Source organism: Silurus aristotelis (assembly GCF_946808225.1).
Source record: "Silurus aristotelis genome assembly, chromosome: 10".
Taxonomy (NCBI): domain Eukaryota; kingdom Metazoa; phylum Chordata; class Actinopteri; order Siluriformes; family Siluridae; genus Silurus; species Silurus aristotelis.
In genome coordinates this window covers 7,493,648-7,502,226 of record NC_139583.1, presented here as the reverse complement: position 1 = coordinate 7,502,226, position 8,579 = coordinate 7,493,648, and the positions used below count along the sequence as shown (strand labels likewise).

The following is an 8,579-nucleotide window of genomic DNA, read 5'->3' as shown; positions in this document are numbered from 1 at the left end:
TGTAATTACTTCCATGAAGAATTTAAGAAGGTTTCCATTTTGGAGAAAAGGAATTGAAAATGTCTTTACTATGAAGTTATTTCAAATGGAAGTCTGGTCCCAGTGCGTCATATGTGACTACACATATCATCAATTGACCTTATTATTTTTACAATAAAGGTCAAAGTCTTTGAATGAGTCTGAACGGCGTACAAATCTGCTCTTGTTTATTTTTTTATTAGAAAACAATAATCACCAATCTTTTTTTTTCGGTGACCAAATACAATACTCCTAATCATAAGAATACAAATATTATGAATATTTCAATTATGTTCCATTCATGTGAACACTGCAAAATAATACATTTTATATGTATAAATAAGGGTTTAGTAACTTGCCCTACAGCTGCTCATAGACTTTGATTAAGCATGGATTATAAGTAAATTTATAATTAATATAATAAGTAAATTATAAGTAACTTTTTAGCTTTTTCTCATTAGAAAGAAATAAGAAAAAGAAGGGGTAGTAACATACTGTATGCACAGATGCAACAGAAACCGTTTAACTACAGTTGACTTATACGTTGTCCTACAAGTTCACATGTATGCTAGGTGGGAAATTCGTTTCCTTATTAGCACTTAAGAATTAGCATAGCATTATGTTGCTTTTGTTTGTTGCTGGAGTCGAGTTCTCTCTCCCACAGATTGTAGCAATAAAAGGATAGCTGAAATACTTGACACTAATGTGTAACAGCACTGCCTCTCCTCTCTTTTTCTCTGTTTTTTCTCTCAGGCAGATGTATGTAATTATAGCAGTATGAATTATTGATCAGATGATTTCCTCATGCACGTTACCAGTACTTATCCCCTGCTGTGTTCTCCTTCTCTCTCTCCCTCTCTCTTTCTCTATTCCTCTTTCTGGCCTGAGGCGGGATGTCTCTGGCAACCTGGTTCACAAAGTTTACTGGTTAATAACAGTGATATAATATGCTACTGTAATCCAGACAGACGTACGATTTTGTTTTGGCCCTTGTTACTTTCATGATGGACAATTCTGTAGTAGTTTGGGAGTGCTGGAATTTATCATGACCCTGATGCATAGACGTCAATGTATATTTATGATAGTAGCATGTAGCGGTCTGCTCAGCTCTAATCTCTCTCAGTTGGAGAGCACTTGCCTTAATGCATGGTCACAGCATGACCTGATCAAGGCATGTGAGTCTAGTTATTAGGAGTTTACGTGTGTGTGTGTGTGTGTGTGTGTGTGTGTGTGTGTGTGTGTGTGTGTGTGTGTGTGTGTGTGTGTGTGTGTGTGTGTGTGTGTTTTCTTATACTCGCTTCTGATAGCAAATTACATTAGTGGTAGATTTAGTGTGTTCATGTATTGAAAACTCAGCAGCACCATGGCTGCTCCCTCTCCTCATACCAATTTGGCAAATGCTGTTAGTATCGCTGCTAAACCCAGAATGTGAAGGATATACCATGCAGGAAAAGCATGCATTGCATTGATTGTATGTGTGTGCTGTGTATTGGCTTTTTCTTTTTTTTTCCATCATTGAAAATAATACAATTACTACGACCATTATCTATATTATTACTGATACCAGAACTACTTTCACTCTGAATACCCACTAGTTTCAATATTAATATTTAAACTTTGAGTTTTATTACAACTAGGACTACCACTGTTACTGTCACATTTACTACTAATATCATTACCTTTACTACTAGCAATTAAGTACTAATTACCATTTCTGCAACTACTACTACAGCGATTAACACATGGTTTTATGAATACTAATTACTATTTCTTTTCCTCACCCTCTTCATTCTTACCCTCCTCCTACTTCTACTACAACAACTGTTACCACTTAGTTTTATGAGTATTAATTACTATTTCTGCTACTACATCTATTACTACTACCATTTTTAATTTTCTTAGCACTAATTACCATTTATCCTCCTACTTCTGCTGCTATACTACGACTACTACTACTACTACTAGTAATATTAGTATAAATTGTTTTGTCGCTGTCACTTTTATTAGAAAAACAAACTACTGCTACTATTACTACTATTACAACTACTGTACTATTAATAATAATAATAATAATAATAATAATAATAGTAATTATAACAGTAATTATAACAGTAAATATAACAGTAATTAAGTAGCAGTGGTATAAGTGATGGTGTAACTCCTCATATACTACAATAATACTATATGCTACATTTATATACCAGATACAGTAACTACAGCTGTAACCAGCACCACTGTTGGTACTCGTTGGTGTCTTGGGCAGAAATGGCAGTAATGATTTATGGTTTAATTACATTTTCCAGTATTAAGCAGCAATAATTCACTCACTGTTTAAATATTAATGTTAATGTATTCAATAGCTACTATGACTCAGTGACTACAATGGTACTAATAGTAAATAAAATAAATGCTTTTTACCCATTAATGGTGGCACAGATAACATTACAACTTTTAATAAAACTATTATTATAACTAATATAACTAATATAATAAGTACAAATATTATAATTGTATTACTATTGCTACTGTATGCTCTAATTAATGTGCTGTATACTGTATGCTCTAATGGATGCGCTACCAACCTACTACAAATATACTAAAGTACTATTACACAACTGCAGTAGTACCAGTAGTTATATAACTACTACAATCATTAGCCCTGATTTAAAATCTCAGCACATTGTTTAGTTATTAACTATTAATTATTTAGTAATAAAGTGAATACATTACTAAAAAGAATTGCTCATGTATTAATAATGTTTACACCCCCATTTCATTACCAAATCTATCTATCTATCTATCTATCTATCTATCTATCTATCTATCTATCTATCTATCTATCTATCTATCTATCTATCTATCTATCTATCTATCTATCTATCTATCTATCTATCTATCTATCTATCTATCTATCTAAAGTGATTCTGGCCCCCCTATGGAGTTTATACAATAAGATGAATATATTAGTATCTTGAGTACTAATAGTATATTCCCAGCTACTACTATGAGGTTCTAAATACAAATATAGTCATTATATTCATTATTAGATTCATTATATTGAATTATTAAAATATTACACTTAATAGTCAGACTGTTGGATTAAGTCTGAAAAAAAGTTTTGTATTTAATCTGTACATTTCCAAGAACTCCTCTAGAGCAATGATCTATGAATAAAATCCTTGAAAATGCCTGATAAAGTGTCATTTTCAAGTCCTCTTTCCTGATGAGTAACATCATGTGACTTTGTCTCACACAGAGGTAGTGCTCTCTCCTCTCTGCAGGTACCAATGGCTGCTTTTAATATCACTGTTTAAGCCATCATTGCTTATTATATCGCAGCGGTTTTGGGAGTGTTTTTTTCTTTTATCTCACTGTGCAGCACTTCTTCCCATGTTAAATGCTGAAATGAGCCATAAATGGAAGCTCAGGAATGTACCGTTTGGGTCGCAGTGAATGATTTGCATCTGTAGCATGTGCTGTGGGGCTCTCATGCTGTGTCTGGATGATTGGCTTCTTTGAATTGCTGCAGTAATTCCAGGCTTTTCCTTCGAGGCTGAGAGATGAGCTGTGGGGGTGAAGCCACAAACGATAAGACATCATTATTGCCATCAGTAGACAAAGAGATTTAATCAAATGAGCATGGGCTATTCTGTCTCTCTGATTACCAAATCCTTCCCTCATCCCATCCCACCACCTTTGTTTGTATCTAACATATTCTTTGTTCTTTTTTTGTCTATCCCTTGTCTTCATCTTCATGCTGAATGGATTTGGTTCAGCTCCATCCTGTGTATGTTGTTTTAGTCTATGTCAAATAGTTTTTGTCCCCAGGGCGATTATGATTGGCTGCTTGTGCTGTACTGGTGTAAGAGGAAATGGTTGTATAAAGCATGTGCATATGTTGAGTAGAAGCTGAAAATCATAGTATTGTGATGGTGTACAATACAGAATTGTTTGAACTCAAAATGTATTGCATTCAACATAGCAGCATTTGGGTTTACATGACAATGTAAGTATGTTGACAGGTTGTGGTACAGATTGTGTAAAATGTAAAGGCCAGACCATGTAACCCAAACATATTGTGCTTTGTTAAGCAGAAACAGGGGGTCGCTTCACCCTCACTCTTCCTCTCTGTGGCTACGTTCTTATCGCAAGTCATTAGTTTCACTCAAATCCTCTCTCATTTCATTAGAACATGTGACCTATATCTGTCCTTAGTGTGAAGAGTCCTCTGGCTACATTTTCTAAATCACATAACGATCCACATGCATTGTTGAACAGTGACAAAAACAATGTCTTTGCAAGACAATCCATCATTGCAGCGCTGACAAAATCGATTATTTGTTCCCGTGGTAGACTGGTGGCTTGTCATCTGATCATGACCAGGACAAGAGGGAAAAAATAGACTAGATGCAGGGATTAGTGAAAGTATTTACTGACAGTTGTTTATTTATTTTATTCATTCATTTATTTGTTTGTTTGTTTGTTAAAACTTTGGTTTTTGATTACCTGGGTTTACAGAAGAAGAAAAAACATCTAAATACTAAAAGTACGGTATAGATGTATAGTCATTAACATGACATTCAAAATTGTTCATAAATAAAGATTTTAAGATGAAAGATGAAACCCTTAAATATGACATTGTAAATGTGTGCAAAATAAAGTATTTCACACACATACATTTCTTCCAATTTCTTAATACAAATGTATCTGTATATAACAGATTTAGTTTTTCTCTCTTCATGTCAACAAGAATCTCTATACTTTTCAGAATATATATATATATATATATATATATATATATATATATATATATATATATATATATATTATTTGTTAGTTTGTTTTTTTAACACGTTAACAATATCATATTTATATTTAATTATTTTATATCATATAAATTATATATCAACTTTATTTTGGAAAAATACATTTCAATGGGCAAATATAGACAGAAAAATATTTTCTTTAAAACCACATTGCAAGGAACTCTCTAATTTAGCTCGATATAAAAAGGTCGGCTTAGAGCAGTTAGTGGTGAGTAAATGAGCAGGTCTGCGCTTGGTCATCTTTTACGTGACAGTTTGCTGTTCAAGGTCACTTTTTCTTTAAAAAACCTATCAGACTATAAAGTGCAGGAGGTGCTTGAGTGACTTATCACTTAAAATGAACAATGTGGTTATAAGATTAACAGTAATTTATTCATTAAACTCAGAACTGTTATAATTTAGTAGATTTTTTTTTGGGTCAAGTTTATTCGAAAGCAAGTACAGAATTATGGCAAGTACTTCATTTACAAATGTTTAGTATGTACTTAGTAATGCACCTACTTTCCAAATTCACACTTAAAAACAGCTTTTCATAAAAGGAAGAGCATAGTCTAATATGCATTGTTGAGTCCAAAGAATCACGAGTTTGGAGTTTCTCATTACAGTCACACGGCTGTCCTCAGTTTAGTCACATGACCCCACATGAGTAACTTATCAAAACACGTGTAAATCAAACTTTAAAAATAAGTATAAGCACCTCGTAATTCTGCACATACTAAATTTATCACCCACTCACAACCTTTGTTTATTCTACAGTGTATTTAACCATTATGGCGTCTCACCAATCATTTTACTCTTTCATGCATCCCTCGCTTCTGTTATCTCTCTTTGTGTGTTTTTAGAGGCTGCTTTATCCCAGTGTGGGACATACGTTTCAGAATCTAGCGTTACCTCCTCCAGTTGACCTCCTTTAAGTTTAATCTTTTGGCTAAAGAAGGAAATTCAAACACACACACACACACACACACACACACACACACACACACACACACACACACACACACAGAGCAGTGCGTTGGGAAACAGCCTCCATGCCTGCTGCTGTGCTCGACCTCTCCCTGGAGACTCATTGTTACAGTGGACGGATAGAGAGCGAGAGAGCCCGAATGCAAATTGAGACTCAATACACTTCACTATAACGTCACTTGTTTATTAGAGACCTGGTCATTTACGCAGGCATGTGAACTTGTGCATTGGTGTGTGACACTGATCCAGATTTTACTTTTCAGACGACGTCTAATACATGTTTAATCTAATCTTTGTACTGTCCGAAAAAAAAACATTTGTCCATGAATTTGCAACACTGTAAAATTTCCAAAGAATTTCCATTTGAGTTCCCATAAGAATTCTTTTGACCGCATATTTTATTCTCTGGTCCACTCTAATTTAACACTCTTGGAAATGAATACCAGCAAGCTTTCATTTTGCTATATATTTAAATTTTTGCAAAAAAATTCCCACACATTAGACTTCCCCTGAAGCCTGCTGTCATATTTCAGATGTTATACACACATGCACACACACATGGACATACAAACAATGATGAAAGCATGGGTTAATCCTGGAGCAGGATGCGGTGGAACCAGCAGAGGGAGCTCCCCTTGTGATTTGGGTCTCATTATTCTTGCTTTAGGGATCCAAAGAAGTGACTCAGAGTAACTATAATAACTCCAGTGCCATGCATGTTTTTTTTCTCACTCGGGCCTTCCCCATCTGAAAAGACTAATTAGCAAATTATAGTTTGAGGGTTCTCCGGGCCAGATTTTAGTTGCGAGATTAATTTGAACGCTCTTTGAACACACAATAATGCTATTCATCCTGAGAGAACTAAACCCTTTTTGCTTGGTATTAGTAAGTACCAACACGTACCCCCAGTCTGAGTGCTTTCTTTTTCTCTCCAGTACACAGACAAACAGATTAAATACTGATAAATACTCAGTCATTCTTGTACACAAATGTACACTGCTGAAAACTGAACACACTGTCATTTTGTTATGTGTTTTGTCTAAATCTTTTATTACAGATTTTCTCAGTCACTTTGGAGCATTTTTCAGATCAGAGATTAAATTCTCAAAACAACTTCAAATTGTGAATGTTTTGGTACATTTATTTAATAGATTTTTTTTTACAAGTGTCTGCTGTTTCCTACATTATCAATGGTTTATGTCATGTTGATCAAAATTATTTATACTAATTTTACCTGAATATCTTACAGTTTTTCCCAGTCGCTTCGGAGCGTTTCTCAAATCAGAAATCAAATTCTCAAAACTAATTATTCAACCTCTACATCATTTAGTCATTTGTGCTCATCATAAGAAATGTTTTTGTTGCTTTTATCAAATTGCGAATGTTTTTGTTCATTTATTTAATCGATTGTGAACAAGTGTCTGCTGTTTCCTACATCAGTTTTTTGTCATGTTAATTAAAATATATTATACTGGTTTCACCTGAATATCTTAAACCCCCAAAACATTTGGACATCAGTTCAATGAATAAGTTATTGATTGCAAAATAGTTAAATCAAAATCTGTCAACCTTAAATTTGTATTATTATTGTTTATTTTTTTTGTAAATATAACTTAAATTGATCAATTGTGCAGATGAATCTTGAATGTCACTTATGAAGGAGAGTGAACGGCATCAGATCAACCAATAATCAACTAAAATAGGTCAAAGGTCGATCTCATGAACATTCAATTGGCGAACGAGGGTGTACAGACAGAGCAAAAGACAGATTTACAATTTCTAAAAATGGATGAATCCTGTTCTGCCTAATGCAATCAATATAAATGAAATATGCAATCAAATTAATACATTTGTGCTTCTAAAATTCATATATACCATACAGAAGAAATTCAGCCTTGTGCATTTTCAATCACTGTGATCCAAACTATAGTTTAGGAAATACTGACACTGTGCAGCATCATACTGACAATGTGACTAAACATTTTGACCATCTCGTTTGTGAACAATGAGAAAGGGACTTGTTATCTTGATGACAATGAGATGTTCATGGACACAAATACTTACTTTTGAGAGATGAACTAAGGATTTTGAGAAAAGTATAGGTTATCGCAAGAAATCCAAAGTATTGTGCTGTTTGTACAAATTGTTTTGAGAAATGCACTTACTGGTTTGCAAATATTAAGAATAATCTAAGGAACACTGCAAAGCAACTAAGAAAAACTGTAATACCATGACTGGTTTTTATACTTAACATACATTATATTGTACTTTTACATTCAGTAAAATAAATACACACACAACTAATATAATAGTGTGGTAATTGTGAACAAAGGGAACAGTAATACTCTTATTATTACAAATATAAAACTGTATGTTTCTCTATATAAGGATGATTTTTTATATATATATATATATATATATATATATATATATATATATATATATATATATATATATATATATATATATATATTTATTTTATTTTATTTTATTTTATTTTTATAATGGATTAAATCTTTATAAGAATTATAACTTGTAAATAAATAAGGTTTTTTAGCTCTGAAGGAGATATTTATGACCATTTATTCAAATGTATTGTCTATTCACTTTTCCGGAGAGTGACTAGAGAGTACTTTTTCCAATTATATTATATTACATATTATTATACATTTATTATGTATATTGCAGATAGACTGTAGCTAAAATGGAATACAATGTAAGATTTGAGTTAAAAGCTCTACTCTAACCACTAGCTGAACCTGTACCAAA

At 33.0% G+C, this 8,579-nt stretch overlaps 1 protein-coding gene and 1 long non-coding RNA gene across 8 annotated transcripts in view; one reads left to right on the top strand and one right to left on the bottom strand.

Moving 5' to 3' along the window:
• The window catches only part of frmd4a (FERM domain containing 4A), a 155,068-nt gene that overhangs the window by 67,517 nt on the left and 78,972 nt on the right, over positions 1-8,579 (top strand). The gene's annotated exons all lie outside the window — the stretch shown is intronic.
• Positions 296-6,851, bottom strand: LOC310731863. The gene is made up of 3 exons (XR_014535310.1): positions 5,627-6,851; positions 3,455-3,583; positions 296-925 (listed from the first exon to the last, which is right to left on the bottom strand). It is a non-coding gene; the product is annotated as an uncharacterized lncRNA (long non-coding RNA).